Raw genomic sequence first — 18,833 nt, 5'->3', positions numbered from 1 at the left:
AAACTGAGTACATGGTAATAAAGCTCTTTTATTGCATCTCATTAGATTGTGCCATGTGATATACTTATTTGAATCAATACTAATGACAATGAAGCATTACAACCAACTTACATTTTCCCCTAGATGCCTTCCGCATTTGAATGTCGAGCTATGGAAAGGAAGACTATTTTGTATTTGACATCGTCGTCGCCTACAAGATGAAAGAACCACGCAAGGGTGCACAAACGGAAACCTGAGCATCATCCTATTGATGAAACGCGACAAACTGTTGTGTCAGCGAACTGGGTGAAACAGCAGTAAATTGGACATGAGAGAGACACAAAGAGGTGCGCAGGGAGGATCTGAGGGAGCTCGGCAGCCACGGGGCGGGGGTTTGGGGGATGGAGGCAATACCTGAGGGGCAGTATACCAATACATCATTATTCAGAGAGGAGCTTTGATGTTTGGGCTGGGTGGATCTCGGCGAGAGGCAGTTCTAATTAAAACACTAACAATGCAAGCCCAGATACCCCAAAAGAAGCAAAGACTTTGAAGAGTCACTGAATGCCCCACAGCTGGCTGCCCATAGATAAGAGCCGATACTGGGCTGATGGACTCTTCAAGTGTGCTGTCATACAAATGAGTGTTTTCGTGCCACAACTTTTTTTTCTCTCCAAGGGTGTGAGCCTCAGACAAGTTCTCTGTGTTCTACTTTCTGCACTCTTTGCTGGCACGGAGGGACAGATTGAGATGGACGCTGGTGGAGACAGGAACACCCGCGAGGGGCAGGGCGGAAAATGGTGATGACAGGTAGACCAGTGTTTTTCAACCACTGTGCCAGGGCACACTAGGGTGCCGTGAGATACAGTCTGGTGTGCCGTGGGAGATTATCTAATTTGACCTATGTGGGTTAAAAATATTTTTTGCAAACCAGTAATTATAGTCTGCAAATTATGTGTTGTTGTTGAGTGTCGGTGCTGTCTAGAGCTCGGCAGAGTAACTGTGTAATACTCTTCCATATCAGTAGGTGGCAGCAGGTAGCTAATTGCTTCGTAGATGTCGGAAACAGCGGGAGGCAGTGTGAAGGTAAAAAGGTGTGTTATGCTTAAACCAAAAATAAACAAAAGGTGAGTGCCCCTAAGAAAAGGCATTGAAGCTTAGGGAAGGCTATGCAGAACGAAACTAAAACTGAACTGGCTACAAGGTAAACAAAAACAGAATGCTGGACGACAGCAAAGACTTACTGTGGAGCAAAGACCGCGTCCACAACATACATCCGAACATGACATGACAATCAACAATGTGCCCACAAAGAAGGATAAAAACAACTGAAATATTCTTGATTGCTAAAACAAAGTAGATGCGGGAAATATCGCTGAAAGGAAGACATGAAACTGCTACAGGAAAATACCAAAAAAAGAGAAAAAGCCACCAAAATAGGAGCGCAAGACAAGAAATAAAACACTGCACACAGGAAAACAGCAAAAAACCTAAAATAAGTCACGTCGTGATGTGACAGGTGGTGACAGTACAACTACTTTGAGACAAGAGCTATAGTGATGCATGGTTGGTTATGGTTTAAAGCAGGGGTGGGCAATTAATTTTTACTGGGGGCCGCATGAGCAACCCGAGCACTGCTGGAGGGCCACATCGACAATATTTCAATTAAATTTTGCTCAATATTATTTTTGATATATACCGTAAGATAAATAATAATAATAATAATAATAATAATAATAATAATAATAATAATAATAATAATAATAATAATAATACTTTCATTTAACCTAACTTAACTTTATACCAAAAGCACTGCTTTGGAAATCATTTGTACCCCTTTCAGAGATCACATTTAGTTCCCCTTAAACATCCTCATGTTGCACAATGAAATGTAAGCATTGGATGAAGTGTGCATTCCTGTAACTTTCTCTAGTAACAGCATTCCATGATTAATATAAATAAATTAACATTAATAATAAATGACAGTAAAATAAGCACAAGTATGACTGAGGAGTCATAGTGTAACTTTGTGTGGTGTTTGAGTTGTCCGACTTTTTGTGTGGCCATAAACGCACCAGTGGTTTAGTGGTATGCGTGTTGGTGACAGATGACAAGTTGGTTTTGGCCTGGTTTGTACGGCAGAAAATGACTAGTTTTTCGAGATAGAAGTGTTTTACTCATGATTTTGGTGTGGTTACGGCCGAATATAAACAGTTTTGCTCAATAAAGTGATCAATATAATTCCTGGCCTCGAAGCATCTCGATAGACGTTACAATAATTGAACGGTGTTCAATTGAACAGTGTTGACGAACACCGTTAGTGCCGCTTGTTGTCACTGTCACTCAGAGTTGAATTGCAAAATTACACAGAATAAATGTGTTTATTTTGTTTAGAATTCAGATGGGATTTGATTTGGTGCGCGGCATAAATCTGCTGTGCGCAGAGGACGCCTGAGCAGTGCGCAATTGCGCAGGCGCGCACCTTAGAGGGAACGTTGCTTGGCAGTCCATGTCTTGTTGAAAACACGCCATTCGTCATCAACTTTTCTCTCTTTAGCGTCTCGGGTGTTAACCGTGCATCACTTGTCGCTGTGCACCTTCACTCACAGGTTACACACGGACATACGCCCATAAATAACACTTTTCAAAATAAAAGCAGCACAGTTGTATTGCGCGCACAACATAGATGTTTTTTCAACTTTATTTTGTAATTTGTGATTGCAGCTGTTCACATTCACTCACAATCACACACGCGCATATGTCCACAGGGAAGTAATACAAATAACGCTTTTCAAAACAAAAGCAGCACTGTTGTATTTCACACTCGACATAGATACTTTTTTAAATGTATTTTGTAATTTATGATTGGCCTCACGCGGGCCGGACAGGGACGCACAAAGGGCCGGATGTGGCCCGCGGCCTGCAGAATGCCCAGGTCTGGTTTAAAGTCATATCCAACAATTGCGTCAACGACTTTTTACTGTCAACTGAGTTTCGTTTTTTAATGATTTCTGCTGGTGCTGTGCCTTGGCTGAAAAAAGGTTGAAAAACACTGAGGTACACAGATGAGAGACGCAACTTTTTTTTAATATAACTGCAACAGCGGGACATCCTGAATATCTCAATAAGGCAAAGAATACTTGAACTTCTGCTAATAAACTTTTACAAGACCGTGGTCTGCATAGCATGGTTATGTCTTTCCTCATGTTGACTGAGGCTTATTGCAGTGAGAGGCACAAGTGGGCTGCAGCAGAGACAGTGGGAGAGAGAAGTGTGATGCTGTGAGGCAGTCGCATCTCAAATAGAATGTCTGCATGAAAAGAAGGGTCTAATTTTAACCTGGAGACAGAGGGGCTCATGAAATGGCTCCCCGCTTGACTACAGCTCAATTATTCATTAACACAAGCAGTCTCTAACTAAGAAGCTCGACACGATATCCCCCCGCCCCCTCCAATGCTGTTTTATTCAGAGACACACCACCCACACACACTCGCTACCCACTCTACCCTTGTCATGAACTGTACATTGCCCTCCAGAAATATAGGCTTGCTTTTGTGAAGATGACCAGATATACACATAATTATGACGCGTAGCTTTACGCTACTGAGGACATATACAATAAGGTCACATTTATTGAGGGCCACTAAATATGAAAACATGATTAATGATGAACTTATTTCGTTTTTATGCCCGTACTAAAAGCGTTCCTATTGCACAGTCTGTGTCAGTTTTCTATGCTACGTTTCGGCACGGTGCAGGTTAGTGTTGTAACGATAACAATATTTTGGTGCCGGTACTAAAATTATTTTGATACTTTTCGGTACTTTTCTAAATAAAGGGGACCACAAAAAAATGGCATTATTGGCATTATTTTAACAAAAAATCTTAGGGTACATTAAACATATGTTTCTTATTGCAGTTAAGTCCTTAAATAAAATAGTGAACAACTTGTTTTTTAGTAGTAAGTAAACAAAGGCTCCTAATTTAGTCTGCTGACATATGCAGTAACATATTGTGTCATTTATCATTCTATTATTTTGTCATCATTGTTACAGACAAGTGGTAGGAAATTGATTATTTATCAACTTGTTCATTTACTGTTAATATCTGCTTACTTTCTCTTTTAACATGTTCTGTCTACACTTCTGTTAAAATGTAATAATCACTTATTCTTCTGTTGTTTGATACTTTACATTAGTTTTGAATGATACCACAAATGTAGGTATCAATCCGATACCAAGTAGTTGTAGGATCATATACATTGGTCATATTCAAAGTCCTCATGTGTCCAGGGACATAATTCCTGAGTTTATAAACATAATATACATTTTTTTAAATGAAAGAAGATTACATAAGAACATATCGACGTAATTGAGGCGTGGATTAGTGATTTAGATGTAGCTAAAACACTGCAGACTGGGGATGGACTTTAGCCGCTAGCGAGCTAGCCATGTCTTAAAGCACCTCTTCCGGTGGGCATTTCAGTGTTATAACTTCACCTTATCGTTAGTTTTTAAGCCAAAATGCATCCGTTCTCCCTTTTCTGTCTACACACTGTGTCTGCTTGTAAGTACTCCCTGATTGTGCGCTACTGAATATGCTCGTAAAACCAGCAATAACACAACGTGACGACGACAGGGGCGCGGGGGGTGGCGGACCGGTAGTTTTCAGAGGCGGTATAGTACCGAATATGATTCATTAGTATCGCGGTACTATACTATTACCGTTATACCGTACAACTTAGTATGAAGTTTGCATGTTTACCCCGTGCGTGCATGGGTTTTTCCAGGTACCACAACTAATTAGAGGCTCTAAATAAATATTAATATGTGAATGTGAGTGTGAATGCTTGTTCCTGTGATTGGTTGGAAACCAGTCTGGGGTGTGCACCACCTATTTTCCCCAGTCAGCTGGTATAGGCTCCAGTTTACCTGTGAGCCCAATGAGTGTAAGCAGTATTAAAAATGGATACATAGCTGATGAAAACACAGATTTATTATTGATTTCCCTTCCAAAACATGTAATCCTGCTGAATCTTGTAGCATGCTGGCTGCGATGTGGACAGCCTGGCTGGATTTAGTATTGCTTACATCTATCAGTGACAGGCAGCAGGTGCTGTAGATCATGTCGAGAGGATGATAAGGACTTGCCAAAGACACTCAGGTATGGTGGCGCTCGTAGATAAGGGAGCACGGCAGCATCTGAGGCTAGAAAGAAAGACACCGTTAGCTGCTTGTTGCTCAGAAACACTTGCTGTGGACGTGGGTGTGAATTTAAAATCACGTTGCCCTCCCAGGAGACACATCAGGTTTAGACAAGATGTCAAAAAGGCTGGGGAACACTTACATCTGACATTTGACTAAAATCCTTCCTCAAACATCGATTGTTGAGCCTGGTAGCTTAGCAACCTGGATGTCAAGTGTAGATTTCTTCCCAGTAAGAGGCCTCCCACTGGTGGATGCACAAGAGACTATATTATTGGATTGTTTTCTAGTGTGTCCACTTGAACATGTTGGTTAAGATAATCTCTCCAATACTGAAATGATTGCACATTCTTGTCCACGGTTTACTATGCCCATGAAGATAAATGAACATTAGTACTGAGACACTGACACATGTACCATTTCCTCAATTGAAGCAAGTTCAAGATTTTTACAAAGTTGATGATCCTCGCCTGCAGGTTGTCTGTAACGAATGTCTGATTTACTCAATCCAAAACAAAACCACAACCAAAGAGTCGGCTTTAAACTACGCAGCTGGACCAACAGGACTAAGATATCGATGGGTGAGGGACAGCAGAGAGTAGGTTGTGACATACTTGTCAATATTTGCATTTCAAAATATGGTAAATTGCCCTGAAAAATTGGTTAAAAAAAATGGATTTTCATCTTCATCACAAATCGCTGTAACATCAATAAAACATGTAAATAAATCATCCATTGCATTGCAGGAGTGGGTTGCTAATCAATAAGCTATCAACTTTGACACAATTGTGCACTAGTTTGCAGGGTTTTTTAAAATAAGATTTTCTAGAGAGAAACTCTATAATATAGCATTAATGTAAATAAAAACAATTCTGGAGTCCTTCACAGAGCTTATAGTTGAGACATATTTCAGGTTGGCTCATGTAATTTCTTACTGAACGTTACAGAAATCATGAGGATGTGTTAGCAGCTGCATGCTCTTCTTTAGGTAAAGGTAATAAGAAGGGTTGGGCATCGTTTTAATTTGGATGACTCCGAGACTGCAAGACCGAGTGTGGCGCGAGGCAGGAATAAATAGCTCTCTGATTAGTGACCGGGAGAGGTGAGCATCCCGACCACTAATCAGAGGCATGTGACATAAATCAGCACCCATGGCAACTAAGAAAACAAACAAGGGTAATGAAACAGAAAAAGGTTTGGTTGTTATCATCAGTCATCAACAATTGAGAACAGAGAAATGAATACTGGAACAGTGTAGGTCTGACTTGGTAGGATATGGACAGCAAGTAGTGGACATAGAGAGAGAGAGAGAAAGAGAGAGAGAGAGAGAGAGAGAGAGAGAGAGAGAGAGAGAGAGAGAGAGAGAGAGAGAGAGAGAGAGAGAGAGAGAGAGAGAGAGGGATCAGAAGGCATAAGAAAAAGTATCTACATTTGATTATTAACAATCCAGGGAGGGTATTAGTTTAGGGTTGAAGTTGCCTAGAGGTGTACTTTTATTGCGGTTTTGAAGGAGGATAGATATGCCCTTTCTTTTATACCTGTTGGGAGCGCATTCCACATTGATGTGGCATAGAAAGAGAATGAGTTAAGACCTTTGTTAGTTTGGAATCTGGGTTTAACGTGGTTAGTGGAGCTCCCCCTGGTGTTGTGGTTATGGCGGTCATTTACGTTAAGGAAGTAGTTTGACATGTATTTCGGTATCAGGGAGGTGTAGCGGATTTTATAGACTAGGCTCAGTGCAAGTTGTTTTACTCTGTCCTCCACCCTGAGCCAGCCCACTTTGGAGAAGTGGGTAGGAGTGAGGTGGGATCTGGGGTGGAGGTCTAGAAGTAATCTGACTAGCTTGTTCTGGGATGTTTGGAGTTTAGATTTGAGGGTTTTGGAGGTGCTAGGGTACCAAGAGGTGCATGCGTAATCGAAAAAGGGTTGAACGAGAGTTCCCGCTAGAATCCTCATGGTGCTTTTGTTGACCAGAGAAGAGATTCTATAGAGAAATCTCGTTCGTTGGTTGACCTTTTTGATTACCTTGGTTGCCATTTTATCACAGGAAAGATTAGCCTCTAGAATGGAACCTAGGTAGGTGACCTCATCTTTCCTGGTGATAACAATGTCACCCACTTTTATAGTGAAGTCATTGACTTTTTTAAGGTTGATGTGGGATAGATGACATGATTGCCTCTTTTGCGTAATTGATTAAAATGGACGCTGAAGGAGAGAAATATAACGTGGTGGGAGAGATAAAAAGTCAGGAAAAAATGAAAATTATGATTACAATTCTAAATAAATTTTCTTCTGTTGGTTTCTTAGTTTAATTGTACTATACTGTTAAATGTTAGAGTATCACATTTGATCAAACGACTGAATGAGGGGTTATGATATTCACGAATAAACCACTTCTATTGACTGGCTCATTAACATGAACGACAGGTTTGTTTTTATTTGAAGCGTGACAGTGATGAAACATTTACATTTACATTTCGCTTTGTAAACCAAGGCAAAAAGAGCAGCAGCTTTGCACAGAATTGGTGTGCGTCTGCTCTCTGCACTAACTGTAATGGAACTTAAAAGTACAGAGAAATGTGTTTTCAGTACAAGCTGTCCAGGAGCAGACAATCAGTAGACATGGGACCGCCTGTGAAGAAAGGCTCACGGCAGCACCGCTTGTATGTCTAGGACATTGGAGTAATACACCCTTTCATGTCTCTGAAACATCCCAAAAAGTCACTTGATTTGTTGCTAATCGCTTTTGAGAAAGAAAGTCACTAAGAGGAGGTGGAAAGATACTAGATTTAGCGAGCAAGTTGACAACACTGCTCTGAGGTTTGTGTGAAAGATAGAGATGCCTTACATTACTTCAAATTGGTTTACTTTGCGTAGTGCCTTCCGTGGTTGGCTAGATTTAGGCACAAAAACTCATAGATTGGAAGAACCAAATCCCAGAAACAATCAGAATTACTCAACTATGGCAAGTCGCGAGGAAGAAATAATATGAAAAAAACAAATGTAGCGTAGTGAATGGGATAAACGCAAAACATGTTAAGTGTGGCATGCGAATAGGTTACATCGCGTGATTTACACGCTCAAAGCGTGAGGCTTGGCAGCTCTGGTAAGCTATTGTTTCGGTTGGAGAGTCAAAGTGTCCGGAATGTTATACCCGGTTCACATAGATGCCCTAATAATAAGTCCAATTTGTCAAGATACTTACACAAGGTTTGAATTTTTGGGATATATTTGCTGTCGTCTTTATGTCCATCCATCTCTTTCATGTTACGTAACATGCAACTCGCCGCACGCTCCTTCCATGAGCCCACCGCCGAGTGCTGCCGAGGCTTGAATTGAGCAGACCCGATCGCTACAGTAGCAGCAGTACTGGAGAGGAATACATTTTTAACGCAGAACAAAATCCGGTAATAAAAAACAGGACCGGTTAAAAACTGGGCAAAAACGGGAGGTTGACAGGTATGGAATGTGAGGGTAGGCAAAAAGCTGGTTAGGTTTGAATATTGGGTTTGGAAAGGTAGGGCATGGCCGCAAGAAGCTATGGTAGTAGCATTTCCATTCTAAATGATTGTGAAAAAATAACTACATTTTGGCAACCCTTAAAAAGACGTCCTAAGAGAATTTTCATTCACGGCAAAAATACAATGGGAAGAATACAACATTGTTATAAGTAAAATGTGCCAAAAGTTCAATTGTGAGTGTGCATTACTATGTGTTGGTATTTGTCAGCTCGTTCATCCTACATCTGGTGGAATTATGTCCAGAGGGTAAAGAAAAACAATGGATAAATGAATTAGCAAGTCATATCATAGTAAGTAAGTAACTAAGTCAAATGTAGTTATATAGCACTTATCACAGAGAGATCTCTGTACCAAACTGAATCGTGCTACCTGGTAGAAACAAGACTTCGGTACCCTTACCAAAAAGTTCCTGACATTCAGCCATATTTAGACCATTGGGAGACTACGAGATATGACAATTTAGTAGAATACACACTGGGATGACTACCAAAACAAAGGTCACACAACCAACTGATACATCAGAGTTGACTCTAAAGCGCCTTGCTTTCATCCCATTTTCAGTTTAGTTCTGGATTCTTGTTTGGCTTTAGTATCATAACTGTCTTAAAATGTTAAGTCTTAATGGTCCACTGTATAGAACAGAACATGTTGAGAAACAACAGAGCATTGACTAATCTGGACACTCGCCAAGATTTTGGCTACAAATGAAAGAAGACCCAAAGAGAATGTATACTGGTCTCATCCTCTAACAAGAAGTTTATGTGAATGCTTGTGTCCAGACAAGATATATTTGTAGGGCACTGACACAGGATGAACCATGGGAAATTTCAGAAGATATCTGCTGCTTGTATGACCGCCTGAATAAACATGTGTCATTGCAGGGAAAAGTATTGCCAACAACCTTCAGCCTCTAAGGCGCCTCTGCCGAGAAAAATATGTCTGTTTGTTTGTTTGTTTTTTACTACAAAATGCCACCACACATACAAATGACGTCTCTCTTGCCTCAGAGATATCAATGTTTTTAGTCCTCGTAAAATGGCTTTGATGTCTCGTTTCTCAGCGCTGGAGGAGTTCATGCAGAGTTTCTTCAGTTTGTTTTTTGTGTGTCGAATCCTATGTGATGGTTTGGCAAAAAACATCTCTCTGAGCCATGCATCCCGCTTTAAAAGCTGAACGCAGCAGTGCCAGGCAAGCGAAGTATTCAGCCGCAGGCAAAGAAGGCAAAAAACATACTTTTTTTGCTATTTGAAATGAGCAAATTTAAAATACATTGCATTAATTATTCACCCTGTTTGCTCCAGTCTGATATTCTGATTATGACTGGAGGTGCTTACATGTTTGTTATCAGTAAGGCTGCAGAGTAGGCATGACAGTTCAGCTTCTCAACATGTTTGTTGCCATTGAATATGGGCCATCAGAAAAAAATGATTATAATTCATCTGCCTATTTTCTGAGCAACTCTCCTTGTAGGAAATGCAGGGAAATGCCATTATTTTTTATATGATATCCAGGCTTGTCATTGTGCTCTGTGGACTAATTAGTGAGTGCACCGAAAATTGCATAGCAATCATAACCCTATATATTTTTCTCTTTTGCTTGTAAAAGTAAGGCCTGTTCACTAGAGCTGCAGCTACCAAATATTTTAGTAATCGAGTATTCTATCGAATATCCCGATCGATTAATCGAGTAATCGAATAAATCATAGTTTTGCTTAATTAAGGTTTAATATATACATGTTAAGATGTGCCCTCAATTATTGCGTATGGCCTAATTGTCTTTTATTTCCTAAACGCCTGTTTTCATTATTGAAGGCTGACACGCACAGCTAAAATGCGTCCGTGGTTGATTGTGCCAATGTGTGTGTGCTAATAAAAACAAGTGCGCTCACAGCCCTATGTGCTGTGTGGTGGGACCGCATGACCAAAGTTCTTGTCTCTCTTGCGTTTTGGATGATTATTATACGGTGCCGTTTAAACGTTGGTTTCTCCACGCAAATCCGCTGAGCTGTTTTCAACCTGCCAACAATACATAAACAATATAAAAAGACAAACCACTTAATGACAACAACTGTTTTAAATTTTAAGAATGCAATACAGTTCACTGCATTCATTGCATGCAAAATAGTAATCAATGTTCATTTTGCCATCATAACATGTTTGAGATGAAAACATTTATATAAAACTAGTTCCAAATTAATATTCCCTGAGAAAGTTAAAATAAAACTATATTCTTAGTATCAAAAATAAAACAATATGAACAGTTTTCATTATATCAAACATAAAAAGTGGATTAGGTAGTGCCTTTAATACTGCATTTGAAATGTGCAAATTCATATTCAGAACCAATATGGCTGACAGGAACTTGGCACACAAGTGCTACCACTGTGAACAAGGACTTGGAACTCTTACATTCTATAGAGACTATAGTGGGTGCAAGTGTAAGCTATCCAAGTAGCATGTGGTTGCATGACTTGAATACCATTGCACGACTACTTTCGTGGTTACTAATGAAAAGCTAATTGAACACGACAGCTCGGATAGCATTGTTAGTTTTCAACACCTTTTGGCGGCATTTGATGACTTCGCAGGAGTGAGAGAACACATCTTGCTTATCATAATGAATAACATTTATTTTACTAACACAACTTTTGCGTTTATATTTGATAATAGATGACTTACTGTACCTCGCCTCCGGACGTCCCTCAGTCTAATGCTTTCTTGACAGGTGCTACAGCATCGAACTTGTGCTATTGTGGTATGCGAGCTCCACTTTGCAATGTTTGCATACAACTGCGTTTTCCTTCCATTTTAGTGTGAAGTGTTCCCACACCTTAGACAACTTTTGTCGCTTCTTAATTCCCTTGTTTTGCTATGGCTCCTGTTCACTGCTTTCTGCGGCGTCTGCCATTGCAAATTATGTCGGCGAAAAAGTTTTCTAAACTCAAGCATATTTAAAAGAGCGGTGTTGTGCAGTGCACGGGGCGTATTATCTGTGACGTAAACACGCTGTGCAATACCTAAACAGTCTGTGCGAAAAGTGAGCTTTGACTACTGTTTACTAAATGAGGCAAAATGCCGTTAAAAAAAATTAACGACGCCTCGAGGCAGCGAAAGTTCCTCGAATATATTATGTAATTGAATTACTCGAGGAACCGTTTCAGCTCTACTGTTCACTCTGGTAAGCAATTCATTTTACCAATAACTTCCTGCTTCACTGATACCAATACTAAAACAAATAACCAATAACGTATGTATATTATTTCTTAAATGTAGATTTGACTGTAGTTTGTGCACACTTGTGGTAAAAAAAGAGGCAAACAATGGCGGATTTGACAAACGGTACCTGTACATTTGTTCTAACCAAACATGACATCAGTACTGAGAAAGAGCTAACGTCACATCCATAAATCAGTGAAGCTTATGTCCTATATTCCATCTGTTAGTGTATGCAGGAGTGTGGCGATCACTAGCAAATGTAGTACAAACCATGGCTCTGAGTGGTGTACTGACCGACAGGGGTCCAGTGTCTTCAGTAATGGTGGGGCACAGGGTCTACTACAACTCTGATGTCTGTATTGTTTTATCCTTTGGCTGCTTGCAGCGGCGTCTTGCCTCAGAGGGAAGTAATTAAACTTGTCCCCGTTTTTTTTCTGCCACGTGTTGGCGTCCATGATTGACGGTTCCGCCAGCAAAGGCAGACAAACAGCACGTTGGCTGTGGAACTCAAATAAAAGACAACGGCTGTGTGTCTCACCTGCGATGCTTACCTGTGTGCTACTGGCCTGGAGGACATATAGACTGGCTTTGAGCAGTTTTTTTGCCAACAAAGGAGTCTTCAGTGGCTTTCGGGACATGGATGCTAGCGGTGTTTCGGCATGGCAATTGAGTGTTTTTCCTTTCTGGCAGAGTATTTGCTGGGCATTTAGTATGGTCTGTATTTATTTCGTCACGTTTGGACTACTGCAACTCCCTCTACGTTGGAATGAACCAGGCCTCAATCGCTCGATTGCAGTTAGTACAAAATGCTGCTGCTCGTCTTTTAACTGCCACTAAAAACATGAACACATTACCCCCATTTTAGCATGCCGTCACTGGCTCCCAGTTCATTTTAAAATATTGTTGTTTGTTTTTAAATCTCTTAACGGATTAGCGCCACAATATATGTCAGACCTTTCAAAAATGTACACCCCCACAAGGTCTCTGAGGTCAGCTGGTCAGTTTCTTCTTGTCGTCCCAAAAACCCGTTTAAAATCCAGAGGTGATCTCGCATTTTCTGCTGTGGCTCCAAAACTTTGGAACAATATTCCTCTTGCTATTCGGAGGGCTCCCTCTTTAACGACTTTTAAATCACGTCATAAAACATATTTTTACACTTTGGTTTTTAAACCAGCATGAGAGTTGTGTGATTTTAGTGTATTTTATTTTTTCTGATGTATTTTATGTATTTATTATTTTTATAGATAAATGTTTTATATTACTGACTCTTCTAATGACAATACGTGGACTATGGGTTGTTTGTTTTCCCGAGATGCAAGTAAAGTTGGACTGGACATGGCGTGAAGGTGAGTACATATTTATTTAAAGGCCTACTGAAACCCACTACTACCGACCACGCAGTCTGATAGTTTTTTAATCAATGATGAAATCTTAACATTGCAACACATGCCAATACGGCCGGGTTAACTTATAATGTGCAATTTTAAGTTTCCCGCTAAACTTCCGGTTGGAAACGTCTATGTATGATGACGTATGCGCGTGACGTCACGACCGCAACGGAAGTATTCGTACCCAATGTGTCACCATACATACTGCTCTGTTTTCATCGAACAATTCCACAGTATTCTGGACATCTGTGTTGGTGAATCTTTTGCAATTTGTTTAATGAACAATGGAGATTGCAAAGAAGAAAGTTGTAGGTGGGATCGGTGTATTAGCGGCTGGCTGTAGCAACACAACAAAGAGGACTTACTTGGATAGCAGACATCTGTGATCGGGTGAAGTCCTTCGTCGCGCCGTCGATCGCTGGAACGCAGGTGAGCACGGGTGTTGATGAGCAGATGAGGGCTGGCTGGCGTAGGTGGAGCGCTAATGTTTTTATCATAGCTCTGTGAGGTCCGGTTGCTAAGTTGCTAAGTTAGCTTCAGCATCGTTAGCAACAGCATTGTTAAGCTTTGCCAGGCTGAGAATTATTAACCGTGTAGTTACATGTCCATGGTTTAATAGTATTGTTGATCTTCTGTCTATCCTTCCAGTCAGGGATTTATTTATTTTGTTTCTATCTGCATTTGAGCCAGATGCTATCACGTTAGCTCAGTAGCTGAAGAGCTTCGCTGATGTATTGTCGTGGAGATAAAAGTCACTGTGAATGTCCATTTCGCGTTCTCGACTCTCATTTTCAAGAGGATATAGTATCCGAGGTGGTTTAAAATACAAATCCGTGATGCACAATAGAAAAAGGAGAGTGTGTGGAATCCAATGAGACCTTGTACCTAAGTTACGGTCAGAGCGAAAAAAGATACACCCTGCACTGCCTCTCTAGTTCTTCACTCTAACGTTCCTCATCCACGAATCTTTCATCCTCGCTCAAATTAATGGGGTAATTGTCGCTTTCTCGGTCCGAATCTCTCTCGCTCCATTGTAAACAACGGGGAATTGTGAGGCATCCTTCCTCCTGTGACGTCACGCTACTTCCGGTATAGGCAAGGCTTTTTTTTATCAGCGACCAAGAGTTGCGAACTTTATCGTCGTTGTTCTATACTAAATCCTTTCAGCAAAAATATGGCAATATGGCGAAATGATCAAGTATGACACATAAAATGGATCTGCTATCCCCGTTTAAATTTTAAAAAATCATTTCAGTAGGCCTTTAAACACTAACAAAAGGAACAAACGAAAAGCGCGCACAAGGACGGAAGTACAAACTTGGCTATGAACAAAATTAACACATAAACAGACTAAGGACATGAAACAAAACTTACTTGGTCAAGCATGGAAAGATCATAGAACTATGGCATGGACGCGTAATCATGGAGGTATCAGAGTTAATGTCGCCAGGCAACTACACGTTTAAATACTGGTGACATGATTAGTGAAACAGGTGCGTGACTCAAAATGTGAAACAGGTGAAACTAATGTTTGCTATGGGGACAAAACAAGGGAGTGAAAAAGCAGGAACTAAGTGTACAAAACCCAAACAGAACATAACTTAAACAAAACATGATCACAGACATGACATCTAGTATGTCTTAACTTCTGTTCAGCACTTTGTGAAACTTCTATTGTTTTTTTAAATGTGCTATATAAATAAAGTGGATTGGATTGGATTGGTATGCAGAATGTCCAATCTCTGACGAAGTAAAGAAGTCCCGCATGATAGACGCCATGTTTGTTTACACTGTAAGGTCTGGTGAGCTTCTGGGCAGTTTGGAACCTCCTAAAGGAGCGCTTGATTTGTTCACCCTAACCCACCTACAGGACATTATGGGTAATCTCGCCTCACTAGAGTGTTTTTTTTTATTTAATCAGAGCTATTTTGTAATGTTATCGGATTATTGGTGCGATGTCCTAATTCTTAATATCGACTCAATAGTTATCAGTTCGATCCTGAGCCCCAATTTTTACCTAATCTATAAATGAATCCCAGATCTTGTATCTGTCATTTTTTACCAGAGCTAGCCCCCAAGAGAAAGCCCAGATAAATAAACGGAGAAAAATGATGGATGGATGGTTAGACGCCATGTGCTGCCATCATGTTATATTATTCATTAGCTGATGGAGCTGTCACCATTCTGCCTACACACAAGCCTGATCCAGGTTTACCAATCCAACCCAGACTGTAGAGCTTGGTGGCTGAAAGGAAGACTTTCTGCTTAGGAGTCTGCTTATTTCAGACAGAAGATTGATGGTTTTAGTATCGCGTGTACAGGTGAACGAGTTTGTCACTTTCTGTTTGAATAATAACTCTGTCAAAACAAGCAGCTTATGTTTGAGCTATGACATGCATCATTGCCTGAAATTACAAAGTATTTACATAATTAGGGAGATTTTGCACTAAGTCAACACAATCAACTAATTTAGCTGGCGCACCACATGCAACCACTGGTGTTTGCCTGCATGAATATGATATGATGCAACAGCTCTGCAACACACTATCTATTGGTGTGATTGGCCACACTCAGACACCACTCTTCTTCCATCCTTCGATGTGAAAAAAATAATTTTCAGGGTGAAATAGTGGAGCAGCACTTTTAGAAATGTCAGGGTGAGTCTTTGCACTCGCGTACGAGTCAAACCCAAACTGTCGGGAGTCTTGGCAGGCCTGCACAAAAGAGGAGTTCACAGTAAAAACTGGCATGTTGACGCTTTCATGCTGCTGTCACGCTGTTCACAAGGTGCCCAGGAGTGGTGTCACAACGCATTCTTCTCACTTAGCTCACTTAGTAAAGCATGTCCCTGTCCGCAGTCAAACGGCTTTCCCCTCCTGCCATCTGTCCCTGGTATTATAGTTGCATGCAATAGTTACCCAAGTCAGATAAGGTACTTTCTCTAAACCCTTTGCAAGAATTTCTGTTTTATATAGATGCCACAAAAACAACACTAATTGTTCTGGTTTTTACAGTTTCTAGACACTGTTAATTGTAAACAAAAGCAACATATAACGTCTTGTCTCAAATCTCACAGATTTGAATGTTATCTTTAGAGATGTCCCGAACAACATTTATGGCCTTCGATCTCGAACCGATTTTATGGTCTTAGATCCGATCTGATTTTGAGTCCTGATCCCATACTTTGGTAATAGATTATAGAACTAAAAATGTTCTATAGAAAGTAAATCAAGTCAACTCAATAACACATTTTTTCCAAGCTCACTTTATTAAATGTATAATTTGCTAGTATTGTTGTAAATCAGATGATCTACTAAATTTGAGCTATTGAATGCTACATCCAATTCTTTTTTGGACAAAATAAAATAGCTAGTGCACAATAATTAAACAAAAGCAAAAACTACTATTAGTTTCTATTTAAATCATTTGGGTTTTTTAATGCGCGATTAATGTTTTTGACCCACGGCACATTCCGTAGTTTGGGGAAATGTGTACTTACTGTTTAGCCACAAGCTCCAAAATTGCTAGCACAACTGCACAAAGAAAGGGGGACTTCATGGAAATCTGAGATCCAAAGCCATGGCAAGTCGTTCCCTGGACAAGACAAGACAATTTTATCTTCAATCGCCGTGAGACGAGATCATTGGATCGAACGCTGAGCGCGCATTGCTGCTTGGAGTGAGGAGAAGCTTCACATCCGTGTTTAGATTACAGTTAAGTGCATTGAAAGCATAAAATGTAGATTGTTACTCAAACTGCTTTAGTAAGGTGGAATACAAGCTCAGCAGAAACAAAGATGGTAGAGGGGAAATCTAAAGTCACTTTTATCGGAGATCTTTGTCAAAACATGTCAAAGTCTTTTCTCATATCAATCATACACGTCCGGTTTGCGGCTTCACAATTATGGCGCTACGCTTCATATTCGGTCTAACCAACAAAACAACGAAAAATCGTCTCACAATACGAACATGCTAATCTGTTATTCTGTTTTATTATGTGATATTTTTACCTAAATAAATTATTTCTGGCAGATTGAAATTAAGTGTATTGTAATAGCAGCGGCGCTATGAAAGACTTTGAACAAACTCGTCTTCTTCGCTACCTCTGAGATTAGTTTTAATACTGCAGGCATGCTTGCCACTGCAATCTGCAGCCCACATCGGGTAATTACAGTTCACTACACAATATTACCATCGCTGTGGTATATTCTTTTATAACCTTTTCTGATTGATCGTCTGAAATTGCAGAATGTAAAAAAATATTAATAAGTAGGTAGAGAAGGTTAAAACTGTTCAGAAGTTTGGGGCAATAATTCCATAAGCACACAATATCCACTCATCACCCTGCAGAAGAAAGCAATAAGGGTCATTCATAAGGCATGATATAAGGATCACAAAAATAAATGAAATTCAAAGATCTTGTGGAACTACAAGCAGTTCAAATTATGTATAAAGAAACAACATTGTTTACATTTTTTATGTGTTTTCATTGTGAAAAATATGTTTCTATTTCTGTACCTTACTGTAATGTTATCAAAATTATTTCCTTTTTTTTGCTTTGTTTTTAAGATGTCCAAAATAAATTACTATTACTACTAACTTGTACAACATGTGAAGTACAGAATATCAGAAACACTTAAAGGCCTACTGAAATGAATTTTTTTTATTTAAACGGGAATAGCAGATCCATTCTATGTGTCATACTTGATCATTTCGCGATATTGCCATATTTTTGCTGAAAAGATTTAGTAGAGAAAATCGACGATAAAGTTCGCAACTTTTGCTCGCTGATAAAAAAAAGCCTTGCCTGTACCGGAAGTAGCGTGACGTCACAAGCGGTAGTGCTGCTCACAATTCCCCGTTGTTTACAATGGAGCGAGAGAGATTCGGACAGAGAAAGTGACGATTACCCCATTAATTTGAGCGAGGATGAAAGATTCGTAGATGAGGAACGTTACAGTGAAGGACTTGAGAGGCAGTGATGGACGTATCTTTTTTCGCTCTGACCGTAACTTAGGTACAAGCTGGCTCATTGGATTCCACACTCTCTCCTTTTTCTATTGTGTATCACAGATTTGTATTTTAAACTATCTCAGATACTATATCCTCTTGAAAATGAGAGTCGAGAACACGAAATGGACATTCACAGTGACTGAACATGTAAATACACGATTAATAATTCAGCTTTGCGAAGCTAAAAAAAATAGAAGCTAACCTAGCTATGTAGCCAACGTGATAGCAGCAGTCTCAAATGCAGATAGAAAAACCTGACTGGATGGATAGACAGAAGATCAATAATACTATTAAACCATGAACATGTAAATACACGATTAATAATATTCCGCTTGGCGAAGCTAAAAAAACAGAAGCTAACCTCGCTGCGTAGCCAACGTGATAGCGTCAGTCTCAAATGCAGATAGAAACTAAATTAAAAAAAACCCTGACTGGATGGATAGACAGAAGATCAATAATACTATTAAACCATGAACATGTAAATACACGATTAATAATATTCCGCTTGGCAAAG

General features: G+C 39.9%; 1 long non-coding RNA gene across 2 annotated transcripts; it reads right to left on the bottom strand.

Annotated features, from left to right (window-relative positions):
- Nucleotides 1-5,063: 5,063 nt before the first annotated feature.
- On the bottom strand, nucleotides 5,064-17,402 carry LOC133657343 (uncharacterized). 2 transcript variants are annotated; one of them, XR_009827256.1, is made up of 4 exons: nucleotides 17,317-17,402; nucleotides 16,807-16,901; nucleotides 5,326-5,430; nucleotides 5,064-5,186 (listed from the first exon to the last, which is right to left on the bottom strand). It is a non-coding gene; the product is annotated as an uncharacterized LOC133657343 (long non-coding RNA). The 2 variants fall into 2 exon arrangements; XR_009827255.1 differs by lacking the exon at nucleotides 17,317-17,402 and having other exon boundaries at nucleotides 16,807-17,013.
- Between the last annotated feature and the right edge of the window lie 1,431 nt (nucleotides 17,403-18,833).

The sequence above is a fragment of the Entelurus aequoreus genome, linkage group LG09, assembly GCF_033978785.1.
Source record: "Entelurus aequoreus isolate RoL-2023_Sb linkage group LG09, RoL_Eaeq_v1.1, whole genome shotgun sequence".
In the NCBI taxonomy this organism is placed as follows: domain Eukaryota; kingdom Metazoa; phylum Chordata; class Actinopteri; order Syngnathiformes; family Syngnathidae; genus Entelurus; species Entelurus aequoreus.
This window is presented reverse-complemented; position numbering and strand designations above follow the sequence as displayed.